Consider the following 17827-nt stretch of genomic DNA (forward strand, 5'->3'; position numbering starts at 1 on the left):
AAGTTGGAGCTCAGGGCAGAAAATTCAAAACTTGCCCCAAATTCCCACAGCTGGTGGACCCACTGGCCCTTTGTGGAGTTGGTTATAGTGGTGTTCAACTGTAGTTTCAATTACTCAAACAGGAATGTCTCAAAGACAACAGAAATATATTAAATGTGACCAATTTAGTAGATTCCATCTGTCTACGTGTAGGCCTTCACATTTTTTAAATTGGGGTTGAGATTTGGAACCAGACAAATTTTATCAATGTTGAACAAGTCAACTTCTTGACAGCTTTCAGTGACTGGAAAAGCATTCGTCTTTAGCCCCGTTTGCCACATGATTCTGGGCATCTGTGTGTGGGCTGGGATTTTTCTAATGTATTTGGATTGGCTTGCATCTCGGGAATATGGTACCCTCATTTGGGGCCAGCAGTTTGTAAATTCTTCCATTTTGCAGTAGTCATTGTTCACCAACTGGGCCATCATCCTGATATGTCTCACGTAGAGGAATTCTGTTTATGCAGGAAAAAAATATTGCATCATGATTGCCCATAATACAAATACCTGTACTTTTAGCAACTGCAGTTATGGAAGTTACTTTAACCTCATGAACTACAGCTGGGGTGGGGGTGGGTGGGGCGGGGCAGGATCTGTCTGACAAATACACCTATTTTTGGAAATGTTATCCTACTGGAACAATGTGGTAACAAGGTAGTGGAAGGGGATGAAGAGTGTAACTGTGGGTCAGAACATCCGTGCAGAAAGGATCCTTGCTGGGCCTCTACTTGTAAACTGAAACCTTGGGCAGTCTGTGCTTTTGGACCTTGCTGTGTAAAAGGTAAGTCTGCTTCTCCCAGAAAGCTCTGTAGATCATATATCAGCGAGTGTGACCTTCCCAAGCGGTATACTGGAAGTTTAAGGCGGTGCCCTGATGATGCCTTGCGGTGACAGTGCCCACTGTTAACACAAAATGTGCAACAGTCGCAATAAACAATGTCAATATGTTTTGGCCAAACAGCAAGGAATGTCTCCCTGGGCTGCTATAAAACAATTAATATGCAAGGAGATCATTTTGGCCACTGTGGTATGAGGGTTTAACATATAAACATGCCCTCTTCCAAGTACTTTATGTGGAAGAGTACAGTGTGAGAATATAGAAACAATCCCCAATCCCAAACAACACAATGCCATAATTCAGATTATCAGTTAATGGTGCCAAGTGTTGAGGAACCAACTACCACTTTACGAGGGACGTAGTTGATATTGGACAAATAAAAGACAGCATCTTTTGTGGTCTAGGCAAGTTATGTATGAGCTTTGTCAATTATTTGATCCTAAACTGTAATTGCAAATTAGAAAAATGTCATGAGAGGAGTACACAACAATGAAAAACACTGCCACGGTACTTCCCTACTGTGAGTTTACAAGCCAATGGAGGAAGCTCAGATAGCAACCCAGCTCCAAGAGGCAGACCCTTTCCCCTACTATTAACAATTCTTGACACAGTAATTCTATTCAGCCTCGTTTTCCTTGCTTCTATAGCTTATGTTTTATCAGAATACTCTGTTTTTAATGGAGTCTCTACTCAAGAAAATATCCTTAGGGGTGCCTGGGTGGCTCAGTCGGTTAGGCAACTGACTTCAGCTCAGGTCATGATCTCACGGTTTGTGGGTTCGAGCTCCGCATCAGACTCCATGCTGACAGGTCAGAGCCTGGAGCCTGCTTCAGATTCTGTGTGTCTCTCTCTCTGTTCCTCCCCTGCTCGTTCTCTGTCTCTTTCTGTCTCTCAAAAATAAATAAAATGTTAAAAAATTAAAAAAAAAAAAAGAAAATATCCTTAGAACTTAAAAGAGGACATAGAAGGATTACAAAATATTCACTGGTTCAAAGAAAAATGTCTTTGGAAAAGGAAGCCACTGCATGATTACTGTCTAATCGTTCCCAATGACCCGCAGTTCATTAATTTAGAAAGTCTGATCAAAGGCAAATTTTCTTGGTTCTCTATGCTTAACTGAAGGATTAGCAGGCATTAACTTCTGAAATTAAATGTCTTTTGCCTTTTGTTAGTAACTACTCAGTTCTTTTTCCATTTAAGGTAGGGTGACAGTACGAAACCCTCGAAAAGTGTCCAAATGCTTTCGTCATATTAGCACTGTGGCTACCCCCTTTAACCAGATGTAAGGGAACTAGTGTGTGGCATGATCACTGAGACAAAACATTCAAAGGTAAGGCTCCCTTTGTAGTATCTGAAGGCAAAATGGTACAGGAAATCAGAAGAAAGAATGGGGCTAATCCACAAAATAGCCAGAAAAGAGCCCAAAATACTATAAAGAGATACAAAAAGGTAAAAGTCAGGGAGTCAAAGGAAAGCACAGGAAAATCTGCTGTTTTTATGGTTTCTGTAAAAGCAGTTAATAGTCTGAAAAAATCTCCAGTGAAGTAGTTTCACAAAGGAATCTGGTAAGGAAAAATGCAGTCTAAAATAAAAATAATATATAGGCCAAACCTTATAGTTACTATCCTGGCTGCTATAAAGGAACCCTGGAGACCCTAGCTGCCTTTAGCATCCAATTAGATGTCTCTGGGTAGTGGGGCTGATGAATTACCTTTCAAACATACTGCCTGTGTGTGTGTGTGTGTGTGTGTGTGTGTGTGTGTGTTAGTGCCAAGTACACTGTACAGAGTTGTGGAGACTCTCCTGCCCTTAGCTGAGGTAAATAGACATGAAAATACAAAATTACAGTGGTAGGATAAATGCTATCTAGATGGTATGCACAGGATTCTTGGGAAGCACAGTTACTGGAACAGAGGGGAGCCGATCAGAAGGCAACTGAGTTACTTCAGAAGAAGAAGTGATAATGAAAATAGCCAGCACTTATGGAAGTGCTTACCCAAGTATCAGGTTCTAATCTAAAAATAATATGAACTCATTTAACTTTCAAAACAATCCTGACAGGTGGGTATTGCTATTATCCCCGCTTTATGGTTGGAAAAACCAGGCACAGAAGGATTGGATAACTTAGTCAAGGACGCAGCAGGCAAAAAGTGAAGAACCTAGGCTTCTAGGTTCTGTGTGAACCTAGGCTTACTGTTAGTCGTTAAGCCAAGAGTAAGAGTTAAAAATCTGCGTGGCCAAGAAGACAGTGCACAGACTTTAAAGTTCTGCCACATAGCTGGAACACACTTTAATCTCCACAAAATTTTACCTCCTTGATTGCAACACTGAGAGTAATAGCTTACAAGGTTGTAGCTGACACTGGAGACAGCATGCTGTAAATGTAAAATACATATAAAAGCATGTAAAATACTTGTAACATGGTAACGATGGCAAGGACAATGATGTTGCCCTCTGTACGCTCTGCTGTTCCCCGTGGGCAAAAGTCAAGGGCAAAGACCCAGCCTCTTGCTGAGAAATGGTGCTGCTCAAATTCCAAAGTTTGGACTGCACCAAGATGTTTAGGGTGGAATTTTCTGAGACATCCTGAAATATGCCAGTCATAGTACACATGGACATATTTATTCATTTGCTCAGCCCTTCATTCAACAAAAATTGTTTAAAGTAGTCCCCATGCCCATTGTCCTCAATGCCCTACCAACTGAGCCAGCCAGGTGCCCCTCATTCAACAAGTATTTCCCGATGTTGCGCACTGTGAGAAATTCTGGGGATACGCCAGTGAACAAGACTGACATTGCTCGTGGAAGTTAAAGTCCAATATAGGAGTCAAACATTAAACAGATAGTTAAGTAAAACTGTGTTGAGAATCCCCACAAGAGAGTTTAGGGCCTATGAAAATGTATAAACTAGTCTGGGAGAAAAGGCTTCCCGGGAAAAAAAGGCACTTGATTTGAGACATGAAAATGAAGTAAAAATAAGCAAGCTAGGAGGCAGAATGTACAAATTCCATGAAAAGGAAACAGTATCTGCAGGAAATTATCATCAGCATTTGACAGACTTGATCACTCCCTCCTCCTTGAATTGCTGTCTCCATTTGGCTTTCAGGGATTCACTTCACTCGCCCCTACTTCTCATCTTCATTGCTCTTCTGATCTCCCCCAACTCTAAATGTGTTTTAGTGGACATTTTTCCCCTTTTCCACACTAATCTTGACGGTGATCTCATCACACTTCATGGTGTTAAAGACCACAGATATGCTAAGTCAAAATATACATGTGTGTGCGTATGTAAGTATCTCCAGCCTGACACTCCTTTAAAATCCAGATTCATGCTTCCAACTGACTACTTGGCATCACCACTTGAATGTTTAATTGGCATCTCAAATTAAGTTCCTTATCCCCTCCCAACCTCACCCTTAAAGTTGCTTGTGTCAGTCTTCTTCATCTCAGTTAATGACGGTTCTATCCTTTGAGATGCTCAGAACAAAAATCTTACTGTCATCTTTGATTCTTCTTTTTGTCATATTTCACACCGCAAATCCTGTTGTTTCAACCTTCAAAATACACATGGAATCTGATCACTTCTCCCCACCCCCACTATCATCACACTAGTCAAAGTCGCCATCATCTCCCCTGGATTATTGCCACAGACTCCTATCTTGTCTTCTGTTTCCATCCTTATCCCCATCACTCAACTCCCACACAGGGACAGAGTGAACTGTTACATTCTAAGTCATATCAGATTATATCCTATATCCTATCATTACTTTGCTCAGAATCCTCCAGTGGTTTCCCACCTCATTCACAGTAAAAGTCTACAGAATGTTCTACAAGGTCCTACCCAATATACCTCCCTGCCACCACTACCTGTCCCTCCCTCCTTACCTCTGATTCATCTCCTATGGTATTCTGCCCTTTGTTCATTCCCTTATAGCTGTTCCCCTGCTGATCCACGAACACACCAAAGCATACTCCCTCCCTCAGAACCTTTAGCCTTGTTACTTGTTACTCCCTTGATCTGCACTGATTAGGGGTGCGGGTGTAAATAATTGGTCTCAGATTGATCAGAGAAATATGACCTAAATATATACATTTGTGAGTCTCCCAGCACATGGAAGGCAATTAAAGTCATATCAGGGTTAAGATTTCCCGTAGAGAATAGAGGGAGCAGAGAAAAGGGCCCAAGAACGGGGGACACTGACAAAGATTAGCTCACATACGTGGATGGACCTGGAGGGTATTATGCTAAGTGAAATTAGTAAGAAAAAGACAAATATCATATGACTTCACTCACATGAGGAATTTAAGATACAAAACAGGTGAGCATATCAGTGGTAGAGCATTTGACTACAAAACAGGTGAACATAAGGGAAGGGAAGCAAAATTAATATAAAAACAGGGAGGTGGACAAAACATAAGAGACTCTTAAATACAGAGAACAAACAGAGGGTTGCTGGAGGGGTTGTAGGAGGGGGGATGGGCTAAATGGGTAAAGGGAATTAAGGAATCTACTCCTGAAATCATTGTTGCACACTATATGCTAACTTGGATGTAAATTAAACAATAAATTAATTAATGAAAAAAAAAGAATAGCTCACAAAGGCAAATGAAATGAAGCAATCAGAGAGCCCGTAAAGTAAGGATTGATGGATAGATACACAGATGAGTAAATAAATACATAGAGAGGGGCGCCTGGGTGGCTCAGTCAGCTAGGCGACTGACTTCGGCTCGGATCATGATCTCACAGTTTGTGAATTCGAGTCCCATGTCGGGCTCTGTGCTGACAGCTCAGAGGCTGGAGCCTGCTTTGGATTCTGTGTTTCCCTCTCTCTCTCTGCCCCCTCCCCCATGCACACTCTCTCAAAAATAAATAAACATAAAAAAAATAAATAGAGAGGTAGGTAGGCAGATAGGTAGATAGATAAACGAAATTATGATACTGCAGAAAGCAAAGGCAGAAAATATTTCTAGGGAGTGACTAGAAGGCAAGGCAATCAGTCCTCAAGTAATTTAGGATTACCAGGAGAGATGGGGAAACTATCACACCCAGAAGATTTAGTACCTATACATCCTGTCCCACCCTCAAATCACCAGAGGAAAGCCTCCATTCACTGACAAACACATATTAAACACAAGTTTAATTTGAGTAAATATATTGTTTGCTCTAGATCTATAATTACAAGTATGAACAACCAAGATTCACTGAGTAAGAAAAAACACAACAGAGAGATCAACAAAACCAATGGCAAAGTCGCTTTGGCCTCTCCGACCAACCTAGCAGTCTTTAAAGTTTAGCAAACACTCTTAGCCCGTGTGACTGATTAACTAAACTTTATTGGTATATCTGTGGATCATGCATTCTTTCCCAGAAAAAACAGAGCACTTCCGCTCTCATGAAACAGAAACCAGACCCCCTTGCACGATCCCCGGACACTAAGGAACCAGACCCCCTTGCACAATCTCCAAGCACTGAGATAACGTCTGTAGCTGGCACCATTGGATCTGCACGTAATCAAGAAATGTTAGGGACCCCTGTACTCCCTTATTGATTAACTGCTCTAAACCCCTTTAATAATCTCTGGGCCAGGCAGAAACCCTGGAGCTGGCCTTTGGACAAGAGTCCACCTTCTCCTGGGGTGGCTGGCCTCCTAACAAAGCTCTAATTCCTTTTCAATCAAAGCTCAGCTACAGGCAGCCAAATTTGGGTTTTGGTTAACAATGGTTCTTTCAAAAGATTAATAAAATGACTGGAACATTAGCAACACTGTTAAGAAAAAGAGACAAAAGATAAATGGTTAACTATCAAGAACGGAAAAATTGGGACAAAATTACAGATCCTGCAGACATTAAGAGATCACAAAATATTACAAATAACTTTCAGCCTAAAATAGACAAATTACTTAGAAAGATAAAATTTACAAAAGCTGATAAAAAATGTGTTCAATCTGCATATGTAAGAAAATGAATCTGTAACTGAAAGTCTCAATAAAATACAAGTTTCATGGGTAACTCCTACCAAACGCTTCAGGAAGAAATAACAAATTTTTTTTCACAAACTACTCCACAAAACAGGAGACAGTATTTCCCAAAGCATTACATGATGCTCATTTAACCTAGTTACCAAAACGAAAAAGCACTTACAGGAAAGACAATATTACAAGCAAATCTTACACATAAAATTAAATGTAAAAACCCTAAACCAAATCTTAGCAAACTGACTCCAATAACATATATTTTAAAAAGATATATATAAAAAAAAGACAACATCAGTGTGAGCAGAAAAAGTTAGGGGTCCCTGGAAAACAAAGATGAGACATAGCCTTCTTGACAGAAGAAAAGCCATTTTAGGCCCCCAGCCATGTTGTGAAAGAATTAAGAACAAACAGCCACTATCAGGCAGGAGATAGCCCAATCATATGAGGGACAATAAATCAATGGTAAAACTCCCAGTGCTGGTTCCAAAGCAAAAAACGACCTGATGCACATGCTTGAATTATCTTTATAGGATCTGAACCCCGTAGAGCATTCAGATACTGAACCAACTAAAGCCAGAAAACTGATGATGCTGACCCTTATTGGCCCTCTTGACCTTGACCTGGACTTTTCAGTCACCTTCAGATGACTTGTGCCCCAATTCTTTACTAAATCCCCTTGTGCAATGAATTACCCTTTCATGAATATGTATGAACCCTTAGCTTCAAACTTTCTGGTTTGTTGTCTGAGGAGATATTGCTTTGGGAAATATCCCGTGTTCTCCACTACTTTTTGCAAGTAAAACCCTTCCTTTTCCCATTCTTTGACTTGGTTGTGTCTTTTGGCTCAATATCCATGGATAGGGGAGCCCAGTTTTGGGTAACATTATGACAAAGTGGGGTTAATTTCTGAAATACAAGACTGGCTAACATTTGGGTGAAAACTCTGTGTAACTTACCACATTATCAGAAGAAAAAAAAAGAAACCATATGAGTATTTCAATAGACTTAAAACAAAAGCATAAAATGTGTTTGATAAAATTTAAAACTACTAGACTTCCACTTTTTATGGTGCAGTAGCTGGCAACAAACGTGCCCTCACACCGTAAGAATTAGATCACTAAAACACATATGTAAAACAACTACCTTTAAACGTTGCCATATGGGCAATATAAAACTATAAACCCTATAATTCACGTGAAATCTCAAGGGATCCCAAATAGCCAAAACCATCTTGAAAGGGAAGAACAGTTTTAGGTCTCACATTTCCTGATTTTGAAATCATGCCCCATAGAGTTAATAAGGTAAAAATTAGTGGAAATTAAAGCTTGTTTTTCAGAGAAATCTTTCCCCTAATCCACCACTGTTTCTTTTCAGACCCCACTAACAAACACACTAGTTTCTTTGCAGTAGCCTGGACTCAAGATCAACTGATATGATTCCAGCTTGTGAACAAACAACTTACTACAAAGCTACAGTCATCAAGTATGTGGTGCTGGCATAAATATAAACACTGATCAATGGAATAGAAAACCCAGATCTTCACATAAGCCTTCATATGTATAGTTAAATGATTTTCGACAAGAGCGCCATGACTATTCAATGGGGAAATGACAGTCTTCTCAACAAATGGTGTTGGGAAAACTGTATATCCACATGCCAATGAATGAGGTTGTAGACCCTTACCTAACATCAAATACAAAAATTAACTCAAAATGGATCACAAGACCTAAATGTAAGAATTTAAATTATAAAATACTTAGAAGAAAATGCAGGGAAAAACAATGAAATTGGATTTGGCAAGGATTTCTTCAAAATGACACCAAAATTAAAACTGTGTTCTATAGGTTAATGAGGTTAAAACTGTCACCAGTAAACCCCTACTGACTGCCTTTCTTCTTCACGGGAATGTTAACCTTATCTTTTAGCAGCAAACAACAGGAAGAGCTCCATAGGCCTAGACCAGTTTGAGACTGACCACTGACCACAGTAGATGGACCATGAAGCGTCTGACAGCTACCTCGACTTCATTATACTGTTAACACCTCCGCCCAAGGAGGAGCACAAACTTCATTAACGTAACACAGGATACAAGCATAGGCATGTCTTCAAAGTAGCCTGTACAACCTATGTCCATCTCTACATGCAGTAACGAAGTTTCCCTTTCTATTCATCCTAATCCTAAATAAAAGAAACCCACTCGCCCCCATGGGAAGTTATATCCTGTGATTTCCTTATTTGTTGCAAATAAAAATTCTGTTGTATGACAACTCCAACTGATGTAATCTTTTTTTTTTAATTTTTTAAATTGTTTATTTATTTTTGAGAGACAGGGTGTGAACGGGGGAGGGGCAGAGAGAGAGAGGGAGATACAGAATCCAAAGCAGGCTCCAGACTGAGCTGTCAGCACAGAGCCTGATGCGTGGCCCGAACCCCTGAACTTCAAGATCATGACCTGAGCTGAAGTTGGACGCTTAACCAACTGAGCCACCCAGGCGCCCCCACCTGGTGTAATCTTTATCTGTAACTCATCAAGAAGCAAACTCATGTTAGTTTGGTCACAAAATCACAGGCAATAAAACAACAGACAAACCAGACACCATCAAAATTAAAAACTTTCGCACATTAAAGTACACTACCAACACAATGAAAAGCAACCCACAGGAGAAAATATTTAGACATCATGTATCTGACAAAGGATTAATATCCAGATTAAAGAACTCCTACAACTCAACAACAAAAACACCCAATTAAAAAATGTGAAAATAACTTGGGAGATATTTCCTAGAAAATATACAAATTTTCCCTATCATTTTATGAGATTTTTAATAAAATATTTCAATGAAAAAAAATACACAAATGGTACACGAAAACGTGCTTACCATCATTAACTGTTAGAAGTCATACTGCAATTGTTAATAATATATATTTGGTTTTCATCCCTTTCCTGGCACAGAGCTCCTAAAAACCTTGGGATTTCCTAAGTGGGGTAAGCCACAAAGGTGTCTTTTGAGACGTTAATGAGGTGACTTCTGAAATACCCCAAGTCATCTAAGGATGGGGGCTGGCCACCAGAAGAATCAACCACGGGGCTAGAGGGTTGGAACTTTCAGTCCCACCCCCACCCCACACTACCCCTAGTGGAAACAGATGGAGATTAAGTTCAATCACTAAAGGCCAATGATTTAACCAATCATCTCTACGTAATGAGGCCTCCATAAAAACCCAAAAGGACAAGGTTCAGGGAGCTCCCAGGTTGGTGAACATTTGTAAAGGGTAGCACACCCAGGGAGGTCACGGAACCTCTGTACCCCTTTCCATATACCTTGCCCTACACATCTCCTCCAACTGGCTGTTCCTTGAATTATATATAATCTTTCATAAATAAGTTGGTAACCTAGTAAGTAAATTGTTTCTCTGAGTTCTGTGAGCCACTCTAGCAAATTAGTTGAATTTAGTTCTAATTTCAAAAAAAACCCAATAACCAACAAGAGTTGGTTGGAACCCTTGTACATGGTTGGCTGGAATATAAAATGTAGTTGCCATGTAAAACGGTACAGCAGTTCCTCAAAATAACACAATTACCATTTTTTTTTTTAAGTGTCAGGTTTTTTTTTAATGTTTATTTTTTAGAGAGAGAGCATGGGGAGGGGAGGGGCACAGAGAGAAGGAGAGGAAGAATCCTAAGCAGGCTTGGCACTATCAGCACAGAGCCCAAAATGGGGCTCAAACTCATGTACCATGAGATCACGACCTGGGCTGAAATCAAGAGTCAGACGCTTAACCAACTGAAGCACCCAGGCTCCCCCACAATTACCATTTCTGGGTACATACACAAAAGAATTGAAAGCAGGGACTCGGGGTGCCTGGGTGGCTCAGTTGGTTAAGCGTCTGACTCTTGATTATGGCTCAGGTCATGATCTCACGGTTGGTGAGTTCGAGCCTGACATCAGGCTCTGTGCTGACAGGGTGGAGACTACTTGGGATTCTCTCTCTCTCCCGTTCTCTCTGCCCCTCCCCTGCTTGTGTGCATGCTCTCTCTAAAAATAAACATTAAAAGAAAAAAATTCTGACACTTTCTCAAACATAAATGAACCTTGAAGACCTTATGCTAAGTAAAATAAACCAGACCCAAATAACACAAATATTGTGGAATTCCATTTATATGAGATACCTAGAGTAGTGAAATTCATAGTGACATCAAGTAGAAGGGTGGTTGCCAGGGTCTGGGGGAAGGAAGAAGGGGGAAGGGGGAAGGGGACTTATTGTTTAATGAATATGGAGTTTCAGTTTGGGATGATGAAAAAGTTCTGGAGATGGATGGTGATGGTTGCACAATGATGTGAATGTACTTAATGGCACTCAACTATATACTAAAAAATGGTTAAAATGGCAAATTTTATGTCATTTATATTTTAGCATAAGTTTTTAAGGTTTAAATTGAAAAGAAATAAAACTCTTTATTCCCATATGACATGATCATGGATATAAAAAATCCTAAGCAATGTACCCAGAAAAACACCAAAATAATAACTGAATTAAAAAAAATTTTTTTTAAATATTTATTTTTGAGAGAGAGACAGAGTGTGAGTGGGGGAGGAGCAGAGAGAGAGGGAGACACAGAATCCGAAGCAGGCTCCAGGCTCTGAGCTGTCAGCACAGAGCCCGACGTGGGGCCTGAACTCATGAACCATGAGATCATGACCTGAGCTGAAGTTGGACGCTTACTGACTAAGCCATCCAGGTGCCCCAGTAACTGAATTTAAGTAAAGTAACAGGATACAAGGTCAAATACACACAAAAAACTAAATGTCTATATACTGAAATGAACAAATGTAAATTAAAATTTTAAAACATCTTTTACAATAAAATCACCAACCATGTTAGGTCGAGGAATAAATTTCATAAAACATGTTAAGACCTGTACTCTCAAAACTCTGCTGAGAGAAATTAAAGAAAACCTAAACAAATGGAGAAATATAGCATGTTTGTGGTTCTGAAGATGTGACATTGCTAAAAAGTCAGTTCTTTCCAAACTGATCTATCAGTCAATCCCAACCAAATGGACCACACTCCTGAATGTAAAATGAAGAATAGAGCTTCTAGATAGAGGAGCAAATCTCCATAAACTCAATGAAGAGAAAAACCTCAAACAAGGCATAAAAAAGTATTAACAATAAAGGAAAAGATTGATAAACTGAGCTATATTAAAATTAAGAACTTCTGTTCATTTTTAGACTACCATCAATAGAGCTAAAAGGCAAGCCAGAATGGAGAAGATACACTTAAACACGTGCAAGGACAAAAAACTCCTATCCAAAACATACCAAGAACCTACTACAACCCTTCAAGACAAAGATAAAAACAAAAACAGAAAAACGTGCAAAAGAAGCACTTCGCAAAAATAGATGTCCAAATCGCCAAATAATCATGAAAGGACGCTTAACATCATCAACCGCCAGGAAATACACATTTCAGCCTCAACAAGCTATCACTGTATGCGCAACAGAATGACTCAATTCTTCTTTAATTGACAGTATTAAGGGTCAACACAGGTTTGGAACCACAGGAACTCTCATAAACTGCTGATGAGAGTAGAAACTCAGACAGCTACCTTGGAAAATATGTTAGCATTATCAGTAGAAGTAGTAGAAATGCATACTTACGACCCAGCAGTCTGAGTAAAGAACATGAGCACATGCACACTGTTAGGTTCCTAGGGTTGCGAAAATAAAGTACCACAAACTGGTGGCTTAAAGCAACAGAAATTTATTGTCTCAAAGTTCTGAAGGTTAGAAGCCCAAGATCAAGGTGTTAGCAGGGCCACACTCCCCCTGAAACTTATAGGGGAATTTTTCCTGGCTTCTTCCTAGCTTCTGGTAATGTGCTGGCAATCTCTGGCATCCCTAGGTGTGTAGATGCAGCACTCCAGTGCATCTTCACACGGTGTTCTCCCTTTGTCTCTTCACGTGGCCTTCTTTTTTACAAGGACACCAATCATACTGGATTAGGGACCCAGCCTAATTAAGATTAGCATGATCTTATCTTGACTAATTACATATGCAATGGCCCTATTTCCAAATAAGGTCACATTCTGGGGGACAGACGCACAATTCAGCCTGTAATTATAAAAGCAAGTACAAGAATATTTCATAAAAGCATTTTTTTCATAATAGCCCCAAACCATAACAATCCAAATGTCTACCACCATTAGAATACATTTTAAAAGCTGTAATATATTTATGTAAGGGAATGTTACACAGAAATGAAAATAAAAGAACTACAATGATGTGAAACAATTTGTTTGACTTTCACAAACATAACATTAAACAAAAGAAGTCATAAATGAAACACAATGCATTTTTTTAAAAATTTTTTTTAACGTTTATTTATTTTTGAGACAGAGAGGGGGAGGGGCAGAGAGAGAGGGAGACACAGACTCAGAAGCAGGCTCCAGGCTCCGAGCCATCAGCCCAGAGCCCGACACGGGGCTCGAACTCACGGACCACGAGATTGTGACCCGGGCTGAAGTCGGACGCTTAACCGACTGAGCCACCCAGGCGCCCCCACAATGCATTTTTATTAAAAGTAAAAAACAGGGGCGCCTGGGTGGCTCAGTCAGTTAAGCATCCAACTCTTAATTTAGGCTCAGGTCATTTCTCATGGTTCACAAGTTCAAGCCCCATATCGGGCTCTGCCCTGTCAGAATCCCTGCTTGGGAGTCTCTGTCTCCCTCTTTCTCTCTGCCCCTCCCTCACTCACACACACTCTCTCAAAAATAAACTTTAAAATAAACAAACAGGCAATCAAAACTATACACTTATTCAGGGATGCATGGTTACATGGCATAAATGTAATGACAAGTGATTAACCATAAAACTAAGATAAGCGTGATCTCTGATCAGAAGGACAAGCGTTGTGATTAGGAGAGGACAAAACAGAGCTTCTGGGACATCGGCAATGTTCAATTTCTTTACCTGCATATGGTGAATTATACGGATACAATGAGCTGTACTCTATTATTTTATGCACCTTTCTGTAAGTGATATTTTATAATAATGTAGTTAAAAGGAGCTTTGCTGAAAAAAATTGGAAAAATACTTGAAGCAAATATGACAAAGAGTCAATAACTTTATGTCAAAAGTTCACGCTTAAATAAATGCAAAAATAAACAAAGTGCAAAATTTTATAAACTAAGTTGCCTTTTGTATAAGAAGGGAAATAAGGAGTAACCTAACAAACACTACCTTTCCCATGTGATCAAAGTTAACATCACCAGAAATGAGGCAAATTGACGGCATGTACCTTCATAAGCACCTTTTTGTGGTATTCCTGACAAAACCGTGTGAGGGGAATTTAATCATGAAAACAGACCAAACAAAACCAAACTGAAAGACATTCAATAGATAACTAGACTAAACCCTTTATTTATTTATTTAAAAAAAAAAATTTTTTTAACGTTTATTTATTTTTGAGACAGAGAGAGACAGAGCATGAACGGGGGAGGGGCAGAGAGAGAGGGAGACACAGAGTCTGAAACAGGCTCCAGGCTCTGAGCTGTCAGCACAGAGCCCGACGCGGGGCTCGAACTCACGGACCACGAGATCATGACCTGAGCTGAAGTCGGCCGCTCAACCAACTGAGCCACCCAGGCTCCCCTAGACTAAACCCTTTAAATACCAGGTCATGGATTTTTTTTTTTTTTTTTTTTTAAATCATGGATTTTTTTTTTTTTAAATCATGGATTTTTTTTTTTTAAATCATGGATTTAAAAAAAAAAAATCCATGATTTAAAAAAAAAAAAAAATCCATGATTTAAAAAAAATAAATAAATAAAAAATAAATACCAGGTCATGAAAAACAAGGAAGATTAAAGAACTATTCCAGATTAAAGTGGACCAAACAGACAGGACAACTAAATCCAATGGATAATTCAAGATAGTCTTTTGCTATGAATTTATTATTTTGCTGTAAATTCTCAGCACCGCTGACAAGATGGAATAAATCTACAGATTAGGCAGTAGTATTGTGACAGTTTAATTTTGATAACAGAAAGCCCTTGATTTTAGGATATGTGCACTAAAGTACTTAGGGGTTGTGGGCCTTATGACTGCAACTGACTCTCAATCCAAAAGGTGTAATTATGTGTATTTTATACACACACACACACACACACACACACACACACACACACGGAGACAGAGCACATGCAAGCAACTGACAGTAAGAGAAGAAAGAGATTAAAGAATAAAGCAAGTATGGAAAAATGTTAACACATGGGGATTTGGGGCAAAAGGTACATATGTAGGAATTGTTTCTACTATTCCCACAACTTTTAAGTTTGAAATTACGTCAAAATAAAAAGCTAAAAGGGGGTGCCTAGGTGGCTCAGTTGGCTAAGAATCTGACTCTTGATTCAGCTTAGGTCATGATCTCATGGTTTGTGGGTTTGAGCCCTGCATCAGATACCAGGATGGTGCAGAGCCTGCTTGGGATTCTCTCCCTCGCTCTCTGCCCCTCCCCCACTCCCACATGCAAGTCCCTCTTTCTAAAAAATAAACAAACGTTTAAAAAAAAAAAACTACAAGAAAAATCTTACCATACAGAAAATCAGACATTTCACAAACACAAAAATCAAAGAAGAGAAATTATTCAACCACTCAAAACATTTTTTTGCTACTTAATTAGCACTAAACCAAAAATTACAATAGACCATGGTAGCCAGATTCTGGAGAAGTTGGTATTTTCATACTTTGCTGTTGGAGTGATAACTGGTTCCAAACCTTTTGAGAAAAACAACTTGACAATATGAACCTCAGAGTTAAAAAAAAAAAAAAAAAAAAAACTTAAAAAAGTACAGATTCCAGTGATTCTACTGGTGGGACTGTATCCTAAGGGGGGAAAAAAAAAGCCTAAATAATGAAAAGTCATCATACACAAAGGTAATCATTACAACCTTAAGTGAAACATAGGGAAAATGTAAAGAAAACCGATATAACCACTCATGGGAATTATTCAGTCACTAAATTAGTCTACAGAAACTAAGCAAACATGGAACAGTATTTACAGAAGATACAGTGATATGATCAAGTCAAACTGCATGAACAGAATAATTACAAACTACAGTATTAAAAATAACTATGCACAGGTGAACAGTGGGGAGTGGACAGGATGGCGGAACAGCATGGAAGTTTTTTTTCTCTTGCATCCCTCATGCCTGAAATACAGCCAGATCAACACTAAAACATTCTGCACACCTAGAAAACTGATTTGAGGATTAACACAACAATCTGCACAATCTGAACAAGAGAACTTAGCAGGTACCTGGCATGGAGAGGTGAACTGGGGGAGAAAGCCGCGGAGGGCAGGGAGCTGTTTTTGTTTGCGGAGAGAGGACAAAGATGGGGCGGGGGAAGGGGGGGGTGGTACGGAAAGCATCCTGCATCCCCACTGCCCAAAAGCAGCTGGAGAGAAAAGAAAAAGTACACAAGGGACTGAACAAAAAAGGGGGAAAGGAGAAAGGAGAGGATTTAAATTCCATTAAGACTCTATAAACAGGGGGAGCGCATTCTGAAACTCCGCAGCTCAATACCTGGGGGTGCTCTGGTGGGAAGGGCGAATCCCCAGGAGCAGAGAATGAGGTCCTCAAGGTCTTGGGTCACATGGGGAGAGGTGGTTCCCCTACTGGGAGGACATTTGGTAGAGGCTGTGAGGCCTCCCCACAGGCAAAGGTCCCAGTGGATCTGGGAAAACAACCCCATTCACTTGTGCTGGAACAAGGACGCTAAGGGGGAAGCCTGGTGCCAGATGTGTGGGGTGATTTTCCATAATCCCTGAAACCCTGCTGCCACCTGATCACACCAACTTTTTCTGGGGCAGGTTGGCACCCAGCCAGTCTCTGGCCATTGGCAGCAGCACGGTGTCCTGAACGTTCCAGGGGGCAGCTGACACCTGGCCATTGCTCAGTGAGAACCTTCCCCATATGTCTGAGTGGGTCAAAACCGCAGTCCCTCAGAAGTGAGGGGTTGGGAAACAACAGCCACATCTGAGATAAAACTCAGGAGGGAGGTGCCGCCTGGCAACCTGATGGCTTGGTGACAGACAGTATAAAAGCGGAGAGTGGATGGAATCCAGAGACAAAGGAGGGGTGAGCGATTGCTGATTGGGAAGAGCCAAGAGTTCTGATACTAGAGACTGGGTAACTAGGTCATGCCATTTTCACCCCTCCCGTGCATGCACACACACACCTACAGGCGCCACAATAATCCACCCCAGCAAGCTAAGCAGCGCCATCTAGTGGAGAAAGGAGCTGTTACACTAAGCCCCACCCAACTGGGCCAACCTCACTCTTCAGGAACACCCCAAGTCTCTCCATCTGCTTAGTTTACAGACTATAAAGCGCTTCATGGTTTGACTTCTAGGGGAAACCGATGTAATTTCAATGATACTTCAGTCTGTTTGCTGGTCCATCTATTCAATAATTTTTCTTTTCTTATTCTTGAATAAGATAAAATTGAATAAAAGAAAAAATTTATGTTTTCCATTTCTACACTTTACTTCTGGGTAAATTTTTCAAATTCTATTTTTTTACTTCCATCATTTCATTTTATTCTATTTCATTGTATTCATTTGTTCAAATTTTCAAACATTTTCCTTTTTTTTTCCTTGCTTTCCCTTTTTTCTCTATCAAACTCCTTTAAACAACCAAACCAGAACACACCTAGGATCTAGCATCCGTTATTTGATTTTTTTGTGTTGTCTTTAATTTTAATTTTTTTTTACCTTATGGATTCCTTTTCTTCCTTCTAAATGACAAAACAAAGGAATTCACCCCAAAAGAAAGAACAGGAAGAAATCACAGCGAGGCACTTAATCAGCACAGATACAAACAAGATATCTGAACCAGACTTTAGAATCACGATAATAAGAATACTAGCTGGGGTTGAAAACAGATTAGAATCCCTTTCTGTGGAGATAAAA

This window comes from Panthera leo, chromosome B3 (genome assembly GCF_018350215.1).
Source record: "Panthera leo isolate Ple1 chromosome B3, P.leo_Ple1_pat1.1, whole genome shotgun sequence".
NCBI lineage: Eukaryota > Metazoa > Chordata > Mammalia > Carnivora > Felidae > Panthera > Panthera leo.